General features: G+C 36.0%; 1 long non-coding RNA gene across 1 annotated transcript; it reads left to right on the top strand.

Annotated features, from left to right (window-relative positions):
• Positions 1–10,051: 10,051 nt before the first annotated feature.
• Positions 10,052–15,413, top strand: LOC136042652 (uncharacterized). Its single transcript, XR_010621372.1, has 2 exons — positions 10,052–11,464; positions 14,740–15,413. It is a non-coding gene; the product is annotated as an uncharacterized LOC136042652 (long non-coding RNA).
• Positions 15,414–18,157: the final 2,744 nt, after the last annotated feature.

Below are 18,157 nucleotides of genomic sequence, written 5' to 3'. Positions count from 1 at the left end.
CAAAAATTTTTCTTTAATTTAGATAAGAGATGATGTGGATTCCTTGCAATATGGGTAGAGGATAAATTAAAATTGTGATTAAGCTTTGTAGCTACAGTGAAAAATTTGGTTGTTCAGGGATAATTGTAGAAATTGGAAAAATAAATAATAACAGAGGACATTTTATTGAAGGGCAGTGGGTGTTTGGCACATTGAGGGGGCTGAGAATTTTTTTTTATTATTCCTGTTCCAGAATGTCACACAAAAAACTTTGAAAGTCTTAAGACATTCAGTGCATGAAACAATCCCCAAGAGTGGTAAATCAGGAGAGCACATGGCAGGCTATCTAGCCAAGTTGTATTGGAAGACTGTTTTCCCAAATTAAGGTGCAAGATTACACCATTTATTGCGTCAGGTGGCTGAGCTGTACAAACCTCACATTCATCAGTCAGTTGAAAGTTCACTGACCACCAGCCAAGGGTCAAATTAAATTCTATCTTAATATTTCATTATTACCAATCATCTTTAAATTAATTCCGTTTTACCAAATTTATTTTTATCATCCATATTCATTATATTTGATCAAAAATTAATCATCTGTATTTACATTATTTCATCTGACTGAGAAACTGCTATGTCACCCTTACCTTAGACCCTTAGATCCTCCTGTGCCTCTAGAGGCGCCCAGGGCGTCCAAGAAGAGTCTCCAGTTGTCTCTGAAACTTGCAGCTGCAATGTCTTCCCACTCCAGCTGTATTGAGGCATGACGGTCCTGCAGGTTATTGTTTTAGGTACAACAGAGTGTATTTTTGGGTCTTCCTCTGTGGTGGGTGCTATTGGGTGGGTACCAGAAAAAAGTAGACTTGGGAATTCTGGAATCATCCATGTGCAGCACATGTCCAAGGTAGCTCCATCTGCGCCTTTGTATGGTCTTGCTAAGGGATGGTTGACCTTTGACGTTTCTAATGTGCTCGTTTGTTACCTTCTTGGTTCAATGGATGCCAAAAAATGTACATAGGCACATATTTTCAAATGACTGAATTCTCCTCTCTTGTTTTTGATTGAGATACCATGTTTCAGTCGCATAGAGGAGGACGAGCAGGCCGTTGCCGTTGAACAGGCAGGGCTTAAGCTGGACAGAGAAAGTACTTGATCTCCAAAATTTTTGGAGTCTGTTGAAGATGCTGCTAGCCTGCCCAATTTGGGCAATGACTTCTTTGGTTGTGGATTCTGTATTCTCAATGGTGCTGCCAAGATGTTTGAAATGGACCACTAGTTCCACATCATTATTGCCGCATTTGATGTTCATAGGTGAACTGCTAGTTGCCATGCCTTTGGTTTTACTGGGGTTGATATTGAGGCCAAAACCTTCTGCTTTTTGTTGGATGATCAAGAGCAGTGCTTGAAGCCATGATTTGCAGGTTTTGAGGATGGCAATATTGTCAGCAACTTCTAGGTCGCTCAGCAGGCAATCATTTAGATGCAGCTCAGTTGAGTCAATGCTCCTCAGTACAAAATTTATGACGATTGCAAACAGTAGAAGGGATCTTCTGCTGTTAGTGATAGAAGGGAGTCACCCCTGTTTCACCCCGGAGAGGATGGGAAATTTGCGTGAATTTCCCTCTCCTGTCTTTGCACAACAGGTTGTATCTTCATACATCACCATGATGAGATTTACTATGATATCAGGGATACCATAGTGGCAAAGGAGCTTCCAGAGTGACTGGCGGTCTAATGAGTCAAATGCCTTTTTGAAGTCTATGAAGATCATGTAGAGTTTATTGCGCCATTTGCAGCTCTCCTTCATGAGCATTTGCAGTGTGAATATTAGGTTCATGTGAGAGCGGTTTGGGTGGAAGTCATGCTGTTCTTCAAGCAGGTATTCCTTTAGGTGATGTTGTATTTGGGACAGGATAATGTGGGACAACAATTTGCCAGGAATCAAGAGCAGGGTGATACCTAGCCAGTTGTTACAGAGCATGGCATCGCCCTTCTTGAAGAGCTTCACAAGTGTACTGTGACGCCATTCTGAAGGTAATTTTGTTGTTGTACAGATGGTTCCAAAGAAGTTTTTTCAATAGGTGACACAGGTGTGCATGGAGCATTTCAGCATTTCTGCTGTGATGTGATCTTCTGGTGATCTGCTGTTTTTCAGCATTTGACTGCCTTCAGAATTTCGTCTTCAGTTGGGGGCTCGGTGTTGATGTCTAGCAAGATCTGAGAATCTTCAGAGATGGAGATTGGTTCGTCCGGGAGGGGGGGAGGGTCTGTTCATTATTTTGTCAAAGGTGTTGGCCCACACCTCCTTCTTCTCTTCAGGACTGGTAACCAGAATGCCGTTTTTGTTCTTCACTGGACCATTGCTGGCTCTCTTCTTCCCAATGATCTCGTTTCTTATATTGCACAGTGACCTGCTGTCTCTGTTCTAGGCAGCTTCTGTGGCCTTTGCTTCATAGAAATGGCATTTGTCTCGGCGCGCGCTCTTTTTGACAGCTTTGTCAGTCCGTCTGTAATTCTTGGTCTTGTAGATCTGATTCACGTCATGGCAGGCAAGGATCTAAAGTTTTGCGACTTTTCTCTCCTCTATGAGCTGCCAAGTGCGGTCTGATAGCCACTGGTCCTTTGGTTTCTTGTGGTGCACAGGGGTCTTGCCTGCTGACTCAATGTAGAGGATCTTTATCTGGTCCCATATTATCTCCTGGTCATCTTGGTTACTGATGTAGAGTGCTTTGAACTTGTTACAAAGTTTGGTAACAAACTTGTGCCTGGTCGTTTTGTCTAGTAGCTTGTCAGAATCAAATTGGGGTTCTGAATAAGGGTGCCTTTTTCTCATTCCTCTTCAACTTTAGGGAGAATTTGGTTACTAGCAGGTTTTGGTCTGATCCATTGTCCACGCCTCTATATGCTCTCACATTTTGTATACTGGAGAGGAACTTCTGGCTGACCAATCTGGATTCTAACTGCGCCACCAGGGGAGGTACATGACCGCTTGTGGACGTCTCTATGAGGAAAGAGGCTGCCTCCTATCACCAGATCATTGGCCATAGCAAAGTCAATCAGCATTGTTCCATTCTTGTTATGCATGCACAAGCCATGCCTACTGAGTGCCTGTGGGCAGTAGGACTCGTTGTTCCCAACGATGTCATTTAAGTCGCCAAGAACACACATGATGTCATGTTTTGGAATGTTGTTGACCACTGCATGTAGAGTGTGGTAGAATTCTTCTTTGGTCCCAACTTCTACGACGTTCGTGGGGGCATAGTAGACTACTACAGAAAGTTTTGCTTGTCATCCAGTGAAACGTTCTACGAGAATTTTTGGCAATATGGCAGTCTATTTCAAGAGAGATCTTGAGGTTTCCCTTGTCATGATGAGTGCAACTCCTTGTTCATGCTTGCTTTTGGTGCCGCTGTAGAGGATTGTAGAATGATTGTCAATTTCTTTCTCTCTGGAGCCAGTCCATTTTACTTTGGACAGTGCCAGGATGTCTAGATGGTATCTACACATCTCCTGGCGTACTTGTTTGGTCTTTGATAGTTGGGACATTGTGAAGACATTCAAAAATCCAAATTTTAGGTTGTTGTTGGCTTTTAAAAATCGTGTCCGGGGCATGCGTTTGTCGTTGTAGATAGGGGTTCTGATCCGAGGCTCTTCCTTAATGTTTCTGTTGCAAGAAAATGTTTCCCAGGGGATTACTCCTCTGGTTCCCGAGAACGGATTGCAAGTCCTTTGTCCAACCCTCCTCATTTGTCCAGGCTTGGGCCTTGCTGCTGAGAGGCACGATTTGTGCGCCCAACAGGCAGAGTTAAATGTCACCCTAGTATAAAAAAATAAATTTTTATCCACATTTGTTTAACATTTATTCTTAATTGTGTGTTGGCACCACTGCAATGACTTTAGCAACCTCGATAAGGTTGATGGGGTTTTATTCTGTGTTGACATCACTTCTGATTTCTAAAGCTGTGTCTATAAGCACACTTTGAAATGGCAATTGTTTCAACACATTCTCTAAAACTAATAAAAATGCTTGTGGATTCCATGCTTTTTTTCAGAAATTTGATAGGAAAAGTATAAAAAACTTAAAGAAGTGAATATAAAGGTTAGCTGCCTGCAAAATGTGCTGCCTATTATCATTCTGCATATTAAGATGTAAGAATTGTTTTCTTAACATGTTTCCTTATGTGGAAGTAGCTATCTAGGCAATTGCCATAATTCTATTTTCAAAGCTAAAACCTGAGAAAAAGAAACTAAAAACTGAAAAATAGGGTTTAATATTGTGTCAAAATTTCAATAGGTAATAGACCTGTTAAGCAGACCAATTTACAAAACTAGTAAGTAAAAAGATGATTAACATAATAGCTTGGCAATACCTTCCCAGAGTATTTTTTTGCCCTGGGTTCAATGCTTAAAGTTAGATTTTACTGACCAAATCCCTTTCCGGAATAGCAAAAAATAGCTTGTCTAGAATTTTATCATTTAATAACTTGTCAGGACAAATTTTTAAAAGGAGGTTTCAGCCATTTGTGCTAGACCAATGTAGATTTTTCATGTAGCCTTCTAGTTTTTCAATAGGCTTGTATTTTAGCTTCGGATGATGTATCTTTAATTTCTATAGGATATTTCTCTAGCCCTATAACTCAAGGAAAATGGCGGAGGATTTTCTAACATTAATATAAAAAAAACAGTGAAAAAGTAAACATGAAAAAGTTTTTTCAATTGAAAATAAGGAGAAGAGCGAGAGATTGCGGATTAGAAAACCCATTTCATATACAGAGTAATTTCTGTTCGTTTTAAGTTTTAATGTCGCTCCTTACTTTCAGTTAAAAAAACTAGGGTTTTTTATTTAATTTACTAATAGAAACGTTCGTTAAAAATTAAAAGCTATAGCTGCCTTTTTATGTAACCGAAAAATTGGAGGGCAACTAGGCTTCCTTCCCCACCCCTTATTTCTCAAAATCGTCTGATCAAAACTAAGAGAAAGCCATTTAGACAAAAAAAGGAATTAATATGCAAATTTCATTTTAATAATTTATGTGTTGAGAGCCAAAATCAAGCATGCATTAATTCAAAAACGTTTAGAAATTAAATAAAAAAAACTAGTTTTTTTTAAACTGTAAGTAAGGAGCGACATTATAAACTTAAAACGAACAGAAATTACTCCGTATATGAAATGGATTGTCCCCTACGTTCAACGCCATCGCTCTTTGCGCTTAATGCTTTTAATTGTTTTTAAAAAGTAGAATTGTGGCAAAGAGTCAAACTTTAGCGTAAAGAGCGAGGCGTTGAGGACGGGACAACCCATTTCACATACAGAGTAATTTTTGTTCGTTTTAAGTTTTAATGTCGCTCCTTACTTATAATTAAAAAAAAAACTAGTTTTTTTGTTTAATACAAGAAGGATCGGTTGGATGAGTTAGAAAATAAAACTTTAGATGTTAATGCAATTTTAGATTGTAAAATTGCTCAAGATAGTGTTGGGAAATGCCCTGAGCAGTAAGAAAAAGTCAGTATGTCACAATTGATTTTCTGATACAGAAAAAAATTGAGAGTTTTGTGTGTCTGAGATGGAAATGCCACATTACGTCATCGTCTAAGGATATGAAAATTTTTTGTCGATTATGAGTAGTGTTTGATGAATTTGCTATTTGTGAAACGTTTTTGGTCCATGAACATCTGTCTCTCGCCTTACATTTTTCCAGGATCACCAAATGATTTCAAAGGTGAGAAATCGGATGAGACAAGGACTTTTGTCTTGTTTGATGAAAAATGAAATACAATTCTGAAGAGAGGGATAAGATAAAGATAATATTTTTTTTTTTTGTTACGCTAGAAGGACTAAGCCCAAAAATATTTTTCCAAGCTAATTGATGCCATTTTGGACCTGAATTATAAGCAAGACTTGCTCCATGAACTCTTGCATGATATGAACCTCGTTTAGACCGGCTTATTTGCTTTCCTCCGATGAATTTAGCAACAACTGACATGTAGCTTTCAGCTAAGTTTGTAGTTGCGTCATTTCGAAGCTGCTCTGCTTTTCGACACTACAATATCGACCTCTGTCATAACATCTTCAAACACGTGCAGGGGAAAATTATTCCACCGATCCTTCTATTTTATATTCACGGTCAATTCAGCAATCTTAGGACATCCAGAATCACATTTTGTGTGGTTTTCCGTAACAAAAAAAATATTTTAATAAAACGGCTAAACTCCGTGTAATATCTAAACGTAATTTGACCAGTTATTATAGTGCTCTTGGAGGAAAACACGTTGCTAGGTTAAAAAATAGAAACTATAACTTTGGTAATCGTGACTATGGACCAAATTGCAATAAGCCAGACATGACTTCTGATGAAATGAATTTGGCCATACAAAAATATACTGACGAGAATTTAAAATTGGATTTTGCCAGTATAAGCTGTTTGTTCAACAGTACCAAGGGCCAATCCAAAAATGACACTTGGGTTGAAGAAAGATCTAAGAGAATAACTAGTAGTTACTTCCACAGAATTGCAACCAGAAAAAAACAGCACCAGAGTTGCCCCAATTGTTAAGCAAATTCGAAACTTGGGACCTAGATTCTGCTCTGCCCTAATGAAAAAGGGCTTAGATTTAGAAGTAGTGGCACTAGAAGCATATGAAAACAAATTCAACTTAAAAGTCGTAAAGGGAGATCAAATAGGACTCAGTGTGCATCCACAGTATCAGTATCTTGCTGCATCTGTAGATGGGCTGCTCCCTAATGGCACACCTATATGAGATAAAACGGTGCATAATATCCAGAGTTCAAAACCATTTATGATGTGGCCCAGTCAAAAAATTTAGTTAAAGCATTTTTTCTTGAATTATCCAGTGAAGGTCTTCAGCTAAAAAAAAAATCACAGGTATTTCGCCCAGATACAAGGCCAACTCGAGATACTGGATAAAATGGTATGCCACTTAATAGTTTATAACTCTATTGAGGATTGGGAAATAATTACAGTTCACCGATCGAAAGACTACTGGGAAAAAATATTTCCGAAGCTTGAAGCCTTCTGGAATGAATCCTTACTTCCTGAAATTTTAGACTCAAGGGTTGCGAATATGGAAATCAGAGAACCTGTGTCTGTAAAATGTACAACAGCCCACCAACCGAAGGACTCAAGCTTGTCTCAAGAAATAAAAAGAGGAAAAAAAAGAAGGTTGAGTCGAGTTGAAGTGAACAGCAAGAAAAAAAACGCACAGAAGGGATCGGGGGAGAACAGTGAATTTACCAGGAACTCAATGCATGAAAACAGTGATTTTGAAGAAATAATTTGGTCTGATTTGGAATAGATAAATCTTCGTGTTTGATAAAAAAAAATGTGTTAAAAAATATTGGCAAGGAAAATTATTTTTTCCTCCATAAATTTCTGTCTCATTCTTCGTCAATGTCCAAAAATAATGAAGTTTCTTATCTGGTCTGAAGTATATTAAATACATTTAATACAAACAATTTTAGTTTTTTTCTTATAAATTTCTTGTATGTTACTTGGGCTTAGTATTTGTGATTTTTATAGTTTTTCCTACAATTATTACGTTTTCTGTACAATTCGTTCATTTTTGGTATTTAATTAAAGCGTCTTTAAGTTTCTTTCCGAAATCTTGTGCATCTCGCCCTAACACAAAATAACGTTAATGCCCTAATCTTATTACAAGGAAAATAGCTTTCATCTTATTAATTCCAAAATACTGACAAAAAAAAACCACTATAAAAATCAAGGTGACTGGAAAGATATTGAAAATGAACTGAATGTGTAATGTATAATTATTTAGTGTTTAATATACTAATTACAGGAAACATCAACAATTAAGGTTTACAGATTCTATTTAGCGACAATTTTTTATTTTGGTTTACGGTTAGAACGGAACTCTAGTCGAACTCCTATGGGCAGTAATTTGTGTTCTTTTTGGTTTAACTTTAGCACTCATTTTAATTTTTAATCGTTTAGGATTTAATTATTTGTATATAGCAGTACCCATTTCTTTTATGTTTGGTATAATTATTTATTTTTATATCTCTTCATTTTCAGTCAATTATGCATAGACAGTAATGTTTGACCGTTTCACATTTAGATCATTGAAGGATTTTATTTTCTGTCCGTCAGTTTCAAATGGCTCTTTAATTTTCAATTATTTAACTCACTAGCCTAATTGTATAATGTACATTCCCAGATTGCTATGAAATCACGATCTTGTATCAGACTTAGCAGACATCTGCCATGCTTGGGATACTTATGTCATGCTTGGCACAGATCATTCACTCTTAGTACTGTTCTCACAGTTCCGCTATGCTTGGCACACTTCTGCCATGCTTGGTACTAGCCACCTGAGGTATATGATTTCTGAGAGTGAAAAACCTCTCAAACATTCATCCTTTTTCTTTGGGTAGTTTACTTTTGCATGTGGGGACTGTTTGTTTTCGTTGTTGTATTTTAATGGGGGCAGATACGATGGACAAGGGTTTTTAAATTCCTTTTGGGAAATCCCAAACTTTTTACTGTTATCGCTTTTCTTCTATTTCAATAAAAATTCTTTTTTATGTGCTTTAACCCGTATGCGCCTGAGAGGCTATAATTCTTCCAAAATAAGTTCATTAGTACGGGTATGCATTGAGTTTTTCGTTTTACACAAACTTTTCCTCTTGTTATCTTCCCAATAAATTAGTTTTATTTCCATCAATTCTGTTTATGTGCTACTTTTTCATAGTAAATTTATGATGGAATGGCGGATTAGTCTTCTTAGTTATTTAGCAGGATGAGATTGAGGAGCACAAAAACACAAACGTACGCAAACACAGGAACAAGTCTACACACACACATCAAATTACCAGTTACGCACTTATTGTTTGATGCAAGCTGTGCTAGAGTTTTGTTCGCAGGAATTCTTCAATTCAATTCAATCATATATATTTAAATAAAAACACATAATTCCATGTACATAATCTGCCAGTCAAGCACAAAAGTGCTTGACTAGGGCAGAAACTTAACTAAAGAATAATTAAACAATCAACTAACAGAAACAACGAATCAACTGGATTTATGAGAAAAAAGGGAGTGACGAAGAGAAAGAAAAGAAAAAAAAGAAAATAAAAGAAAAGATCGAAAAGAGGAGGACCGCATGATATTCAAATCTAAACAGTATTTCTGGAACGACCCTTCACTGCTCGCTTGAAGGTAGTAAGGTTATTTGAGTTCCGGATTTCCAAGGGGATTGAATTCCAGATAGCTGGTGCATATCCGTAGAAAGTCCTTTGCGAAAGCCAAGTTGGGTATCGCACTGAAGATTCTACTCCTGGAGGTAATCATACATTCTTTCATGGACTACTTTCTCATAAATCTTCGAAAAAAAGGTAAAATAGAAATGGATCGGTAATTACTCGGTTCATTTTTTGACTTCCCTTTGTGAAGGGGTAGCACTCAGGCTAATTTAAGTCTTTCTGGAAAAGTTCCCTCTTCAAGTGATAAATTAATCAGATGAGTCAAAATAGAAATAACAATTGTTTTTGTTGCTTTAACGATACTTCATCTACTCCACAGGATTGTTATTTCATACACATAATTATTTCATTTATTTCATTTTCATCACAATTTGTAAAAAGGAATTCAGAAGTAACATGACGAGGTTTAAGTTTGGGGACTGGTGGACTTCGAGAACTGAAGATTAAAAGAAAATAGCCAGGTGGGTGTTTCACCCACCTGGCTAACTGCTTGCAATTCTCAATACCCAAGGGTTCTCCCAATAGCCAAACAATTTTCATTTCCAAACGGACTCGGTCTCGGTTGAGGTTTGGGAGAGTTCACGCTTTACATTTCAAAACAGACACCCATCTCGAAAATAAAAGATTTGTCTACTTTTCGTACAAGTTCTACCATTTGCATTCAATGCACATCGAATCAAAATCTCTGAGCGAAAAAATATAGGATTACCCTTTAAATTGATGTGCAAAAGAAAACACTATTTTTAGCTCAGCAGTGGGTATATTTTCTTTTACATAACCTGTTCATTTAAATTAATCTCCGTAGAATCTAACGTGCTTTTGCTAAACAAACATCTTTTGTTTTTTTCTCCCACTTGTTTATGTTTTTGTCAAGTCTCATAAACGAGTTTGCTATCGAATAGATACTAGCAGTGGCGTTATTAAGATTCTTAGAATCTGTTTCAGAAATTGGGCGGGAACAAAAAAGACCATTAGCTATATATAATAATTTTATATATATATACTATAATTATATATATATAATTTTTCTGACCCCAGAAAAAATCCTGTGTATGTCTGCTTATGGTAGATGTGTAACATATAAAAAACTCTTTTTGGTTGACTTTTTTAACTGATTTTTTTTTTTTTTTTATTCCCTTAAATCAGAAAAATCAGAATCGCAGCAAGAAGGTGAATATTCCACGGAAGAGAATGTTTCAGGAGGAACCGAATCGGGTGTGTAACGTAGTAATTTATTTAATTCGTTTGAATATGCATATTTTTTACTTAGTTTTTAAAATTGTATGAATATAGTAATTCAGTTGTGGTGCATGATTTCAATCACATCCTCAAATAGCGCATGGTATCTTATTATAAGCTAAGGATGATCCGTGTCAATAATAATCAATCACACAAAGATGCTATTACGCGCAAAAAGGGAATATTCATTTTATTGGGATTCTAAGTAACTAAGGTTCATTGTAAGGGCTCACCCTTCACGAAGCTGAAAGCTGGAGGGAAGTCATTCATCCCCAGAAGTAGATTTTTATGTGCGAGACTTTTCTAACGAAAGAATGTTTTTCTTCCTTTTTTCTCTCTTCGGACTCTACAAAGTCAGAGACTCACCATAGAATCTACGAAGAGGTCTATTTCAACCCCCTCGTAAGATCAGAGTAGGGCTGAATGGGGAAAAATCCCCCGTTGTTGAGGAAATCGTTGTTTCCATGCGAATGGTCAGAATAAGTTCACATAAGGACAAATCAGAAAAAAAAAATTGAATTGACGCATTGTTTTATTTCACAGACGACGAGTCATTCGTCGTCAGATTCCACAGATTCGTCTGTGGACAAAACTATTGTGGACGATTTTATGCAGATTTCATGCATGTGGAAACAAATAATAGAAAATGTGAAAAAATAGAATGTAAATTTTACCCTGTTATTATTTTTTAAATAGTGTAGATATAGTAAAATGGTTATACCTACTGTATAGTAATATAATTATAGCATTAGTATAAACTACTATTTTAGCTCAGCTGCAGAAATACGGAAGACTTTAGTTGAAGATCTGTTTCAAGTTGACATTTAATCAGAAAAAAAAATTGTGAATTGACGCACTGTTTTATTTCAGATACGACGAGTCTTTCGCCGTCAAATTCGTCACGCCGTCAGGACGAATCTATTATGTGGAGACGAATAAAGGACGATTTTATACACATTACAATTATGTGGAGAGAAATAATAGAAGATGGAAAGAAAATAGATTTATGTAAGTTTTACCCTGTTATTATTTTTTAAATAGTGTAGATATAGTAAAATGGTTATACCTACTGTATAGTAATATAATTATAGCATAAGTATATATTACTATCTTAGCTCAGCTGCGGAAATACACTTTAGTTGAAGATCTGTTTCAAGTTGACATTTATTTCATACGTCTCAATATACTCTGGTTCAATTTCTCTTATCTATTATGTTCTCTTATCTCCATTTCTTATTGTGTTACCTAGATTTTGTGAGATCTTTGGTTTGTCTCTAATGTACCATAAATTAATTTCCACTTTGCTGCCTAGCCATAGCCTAGGTTCCTACCCATAACGCGTTCCTATCTTCCCCATTGAAGATTTTTGGGATGTACCATATGTTGTGTATTTATCCTTGATTCTACTTTCGAGCGTGTGCAATGACGAATCTATGTATTTTTGCTCTGCTTTGATACGTGATTAAAAATTTATCAGTAGTTCAGTCCCCTGACCACCGTACATTTGTGGTGCTGTTATCTGTCTCATTTTTGAAATAAACTTGTATGACCTAAAGTGGGCTGCATAACTTTGAAAAATCCTTCTTTTGATACTAGAACTGTTCTAACCGTGTCTTAATGGCAAAATCAGACGGTAACGCTAAAAGATGAGCAATTCAGATTCATGTTTTAGTTTCTTTCCTTCCCTGTGAAGGTCTGTCTCAGTTCCTTTTGAATTATTGCAGTGCTTTTAGTTCTCTAGGGATCTAGAGCTCTTGGAAATAGGGTATATTTTCCTTCGGAACTCTCCTAATAAGATTCCAAACCTTAAAATAACATAACTTAATCTGCATCATTAAACAAATTTATTCCACATATATTTCTTTTAATTTTATGGAAGTAATTTGATTAATACTATAAATGCTTGCCAACAAATAAAATAGATTTCATTCAGTTTTGTTTCGTTTAGTCGTTGTCATAACAATTTAGTTTTAGATATTGTTTATGCTTAAGTTTCTGATGGGCTCTAACTCGCTAAGCATCTAGATGATATTCGTTAATTCCGTGTGCTCTAATTCCGTTGGTGAAGTGCTTTCTCACATAACATATATCCACCTTGCTATTCTAAAAAAAAGAGCACATACTTTATTTAAAAGCTTTTGTTATATCTTGTATCTTTTTTTTACCAACTACCAGACAGACCTTCATCTTTAGCATTCAGTCCAGTTAATTCGTACAAGCTCTAAGAATTTCGCTTTTCCGACGATTATGGGAACTTCGTTAAAGGTCTTTCTGTTGTTTTTGAAGCATGTCACCTTTTTGCTAAATATCATATTGCTATTACTAGTACTACTACAACTCAATGCAGCATCAGATGATATTCAAATGAAATAAGCTGTTAGACTCCTTATCCTCGAACCCGTTGTTAGTATTAGCTTACAGAGTAACTTGAGTGTGTCTTAACTATAATAACTTAATAGTAATAATAAAAATAAATAGCTTCCAATAGAAAAAAAAGCCTTTGATGCCAGAAGAGACAAAACTGAGCGGTATAAATCCTCGCCTACTGGGTTATATATTTCATTAAGAAGACCTATTGTGTAAATATGTATGACTCAGGTAACTTAAAGTAGTCTGTTTATTTTTGTCAATAGCAAAATAGTTTTGGTAATTTTAAGTTATCAATTGTTATTTTTGGAAGTTGTTTAATATGCCCTTTTATATGCGAAAAAAGTAAACTATACTGAACTTGATCATTTTTGATAGGTAACAGAACGGACTTTTGAAATAAGATTCGGGCCAAAGATTATCACAAAAAGAATATATTCAGGCTCGAAAATAGACGTGAGTAGTAACTGGTCGAAATAATCCCTTTTATTTTTGTTCTGTCAATATTGTCTAATGTTCACCCTTGTATCACCAATCACCACTTTCCGGCTATTCTAAGCGTGAAAATCGTATTTCAAGCCGCAACTTAGGCAAATTCATAAATGAAATTTCATTTGAGGATTTTATGCAACTCCCCCTTCCGCCAGGGAAAATCACTCTGCCCCGAACAAAATTTTAGAAACGCCTTAATACAGGCTATATTGCCTAAAATCTAAATGAAATTTCATTTGACCCTAATGATTTATCACAGCTACTTAAGATGCGTGCTCTTTCCTAATATTTAGGGGTCATTACTTAGTGAGATATGGATAAAGGAACTAGGAGAATTGATTCCTCAATTACCTTCCTAAATTCAGGTAATGTTTTTATAAATTCGGGTTTTGGGTAAGCAACACGTCTTTACCAGTTAGATGTCTGTTGTTGTTTTTTTATTTCCTCAATCTAACTAATATTTCAGTTATGAAACTTCTTAAGCCAAACTGGCCAGACATGACAACAAACAACAAAGAGAGATAGACTCCACAAAAGAAGAAAAAAAACCTCCAACGCGACTGTGGCCAGTATAGAGAACTAAAATTACGTGGATATTTCCCCTGTATCTAAACTAGGCGTCCTCAGCACTCGATAAAAGAAAAAGAAAAAACACTAAGCTAAAAACAAGTAAACCATCACCAACAATAATAAATACAATTGTCGCTATCAAAATAAAGATAATATTCATGTGTAGAGGTGAATTTTACAAACAGGTGTTTGTCAAACATCTCTCTCTCCTTTGTTGGCAAATATATTCATGGACTCTATTGAAACCTCGGTTTCCAATCAGTGAGACCCTTAGGTATTTTCCCTTAATTTTGGGAAGGGTTTAACCCGGGGAGAGTTAGTCAGTGGGGTGATTATAATTCCTTGTTCTTTTAGGAAGTTATATATTGGTAGAACTCACCAACAATTTATTGAAAGTTTTATTGAGCATCGCGACTCAATAGAAAAAACCCTACAATTAAGAAAGCCTCCTGAAACTTTTGTTTCGGGTTTGGCTGAACATACATTCTTTCATCCTGAACATTTTATCCAATATGATGAAGCTCTAGCTATTTCTGACATGAGGCTATAGCTATTGACAAAAGCTATTTGCATAGAGTGATTTTGTTAATAGTCCTAATAAAAGGGTAAATTCAAACTTGGTGACTTTTTTCCATTTAAATTTGACGACCAGCCATGTTTTACCGGAAATCTACAGATGTTGCCATAGTGAGTGGTTGCAATTTCAAAGTATTGGTTATAATTTCTCCTTTTTAAGATAGTTAGTGTAGATCTTCCAAATCATTCATGTGGCTGCACTACTTTGCTAGTTACTTCTGTGCCTCTTGCTTCTATTTTTGTAATTTTTTTTTTTTTGATTCATTCTTTTTTTCCAGTTTATGTTAATGCAGAGCATGAGCAAGCAGCACCTAACCTTGGGAGCTTTGATGCAGTACGACAAGTGGCACAAGTGACAATCAGTATGGCTGAAACTCCCGAAACATCAGATAGTCCCGTTTAAATAAATGTTCTGACATGCAGGGTACTGTCCGTGTTCCCGCTCCTTGCCAATATGCACACAAGATAGAGTTAGTGGTGGGTGAGAGTATCCATAGAGAGCCAAGTGTAGCCCTTGCTGAACGTCTATGGTACCTGTCAGGAGATTAGAGATATCAATCCGTTTTTGTTTTTGGCTATGCAGTGGTTCTGTGTTAATAACGTTTTTATAACTTTTGTACTGGTGATTGTAGTGGCGTTATGTCCTACTGCTGTGATCTTATCTGCAAAAATTGCCATTTTTTTTTATATATATGTGACGTGATGGCGTGTATATGTACACTCGTGAAACGAAACACTGACCTGCAACTATCACATGCCCAGAAATATCGAAGTTATAGATTAGATTAGTTAGTTAAATTAGTTAGATTAGATAGATTAGATTAGATTAGAGATATCAATCCGTTTTTGTTTTTGGCTATGCAGTGGTTTTGTGTTAATAACGTTTTTTATAACTTTTGTACTGGTGATTGTAGTGGCTTTATGTCCTATATATTACTGTCAAAAGCATAAATATTTGCCTACCTAAAGAAATTTCAGGTCTTACCCTTGATTGTAGTACGGCTGATTATTTGTCTCCGTAATATATCAACATTTTGATCATCGTGCGACATACTCTCAGGTATATTTAAAAAAAAAGCCTCTCTAGTCTGATGAAAGTAGCAATTAACTAATCCATTTTGGTTACTCCAGTACTGCGTCACGAAGTGTAAAAAGCTTTTTCAGCTGGTGAAATTTTTTAGATAGAACTGAGTTCGAGATCAGGGTTGCAACCCCTAGTGGTTTATCACTAATTCTAGTGATATTTTATGTCACCGGGTGATTTTCTTCTATTTAGTGATAAATACTGATTTGTGTTCCATAAATAGCATTTTTTCCTAATTCTAGTGATTTTTTACGAAATACATTTTTCTTGGGAAGTAAGTAGAGGAAGGACTTAGTTCCCAATTCATTAGCACCAACACATATCGTAGTCAACTGACATCTGTCTGTTGACGTGACCTTCCCTAATTACTTGTGAATTTGATGTAAAATGATATTACTTGGCGTGTGGATGTTTTCAGACCCGATTCGTCAACATTCTAAATGTCCTCTGGCCTGAACATGTGATCATCTAAACATATAACTAGGCTGTTAAAGGAAGCGCCTACGCTGTGACAGTTGAAAGCAGTTGCACGTCACAAGCTTGTACCTTCTAGCATTCTTACTGATAGATTTTAAGGGATCCATAAAACCAGCGTACCAATCTTTTCCTTTAATTCCTCCAGTGTTTCCACTTCAGTTATCTGATACTCTTAATAATGGCATAAGTGTATGCATATTAACGTACCTCTAGGGGAGTACTGTCGAGATGCATATTAGCTATCGTTTTCAAATCAGTTTTTAGTCTTTTTTCTTGTTCCTCTATAAATATTTACCATGTGTTGGAAAAGAGTGTAAAGAAACTCAGGTCCAGACTTTGTAAGGGTATATTCAGCTTCTCAAATTTTGACATATAGTCTTGCAGAGTCACCATGTCATGGCCCTTCCAGAGAATCCGACTGACTTTTTGTAGATTAAAACAGGAAAAACTGCTGGTTTCTTTTCTGCTGCTTCCCAGCCACCTTTCTTTTCTCTCTTCTGTTTTGATTTTAAGAATTTTATCTTGAATGAAATTTAACAGGTTCACTTACTAGTTCACCTACTGGACTGACAGGATTAAACAACTCCAGAATCAATCAAGTTTTGTGTTTCGAGGTAGTCTTTAACCTTAAAATATGTTGTTTTAACGGCATTTACAAGCAAAGGTCACTTTTAGACACCTGGGTACATCATACCGAATCTGCCCCGGATATTGTTTTCTAACGCGGGTGTTCACCATTCTACGGGATGGAAAAATGCTAACAGAAAACTGGTGAAGATTACACATCTCGGAAGCTGCCAAAAGACAGGCAAATAATAAGAGGGTTAAACGTAAGTTTACAGCTTTTCTAATATTCATAATTAAGCATAGGTGTGCATACACAAATCAACAGAATTCCAAATTTAATCAGCATAAGACGTGACCCAGTCTGGTATTTTAGGTAAAACTATTAATCAAGGCAAGACTTTTTTAAAACATACACTGCCATTGGTCAGAGCTTTTATAGTCCACCAAAAGTCCCCGCAGGTTTTTATATTGAGATTATTTGCTTTGGCTAAGCGTGGACCATTCTCCCCTATACTAATTTGGATTTTAACTTTTGTCCTACTTTGAATTTTTGAATGGAACTCTAAGAAAAAAAGCTGTTATCTAACCGTAATTTATTTCCTGTTAAATTGGTTTTATGGTATTTCTGTTGTCTGGAAAGCAGAAGTATAATAGTGAGGGTATTATAACGTAGCAGGGCAAGAAAAGTAGAACATGGAACATGCTAAAGGTCGAATCTTAGCGAAATATAAAATGACGGGTTTCTAAGAACCTATAATCGAAGGATCTTGGGAAGCTTTTTAAGCCCTTTCCCCTATATCACAGAATCGTCTGCCCCCTCTTGACAAGATACAGCCTACCTCCATGCCAAAAAAAACTATCCTCGCACAAGAAAGCTAAACCTTCTTGAACCTGTTGGTGCCATATGTTTCCGGCTTAATTTTGATGATTGCTTTTTTTTTCTTCTCCGATTTACTTTTTAATTTGGTGGGTAATACTGCCAAAATTGCAAATATTTACATGAAAATTTTTCAACAAAAATGAATTTGCGGTTTCCTTTCTAAATTCTTAAGATACTTTTTGTATGTAAATTCCTCTTTTTCCCATTTCTTAGCACTTTTCATCGAATTGCCATAAAAGCTGATTCGTTGATTTAGTGCTATAGATACTTCAGTTCAATGATAGGGTCCCTCAAAATAACCCCATTTATAGGGAAACCTCCTGTTCAGATTTTCTGTTTTATCAAATGCAACTGTTCCATTTTCCAAAACTCATTTTAATTGTCGTCGTGATGTTGGGAGTTTCAAGCCGATGTTTCGTAGTCAAGCCTGAACGTTTAAAATGTTCAGTAATGTTGTATTTTTAAAAGAGTCTTTCCGCTGCACTCTCTGTGGATTCAACGTTTCGGAAAAGAAAATATTTCTTTTTGAGAGATTTTTAGGCATTGTGTGTGACTTTTTTCTCAAAAATGATTTTTTTTTTTTCAACTACAGGAATTTCCAGAGAAAATTGACTACGAATAGGTAATCTGTTTTATAGAACAATTAAAATTGCAGATTATTTTAATACTATTTTTTCAATTTGTGCTA

The sequence above is a fragment of the Artemia franciscana genome, unplaced genomic scaffold (assembly GCF_032884065.1).
Source record: "Artemia franciscana unplaced genomic scaffold, ASM3288406v1 Scaffold_1668, whole genome shotgun sequence".
Classification (NCBI taxonomy): domain Eukaryota; kingdom Metazoa; phylum Arthropoda; class Branchiopoda; order Anostraca; family Artemiidae; genus Artemia; species Artemia franciscana.
Note: the sequence above shows the minus strand (reverse complement) of the source record. Positions and strands in the feature narration are given on the sequence as shown.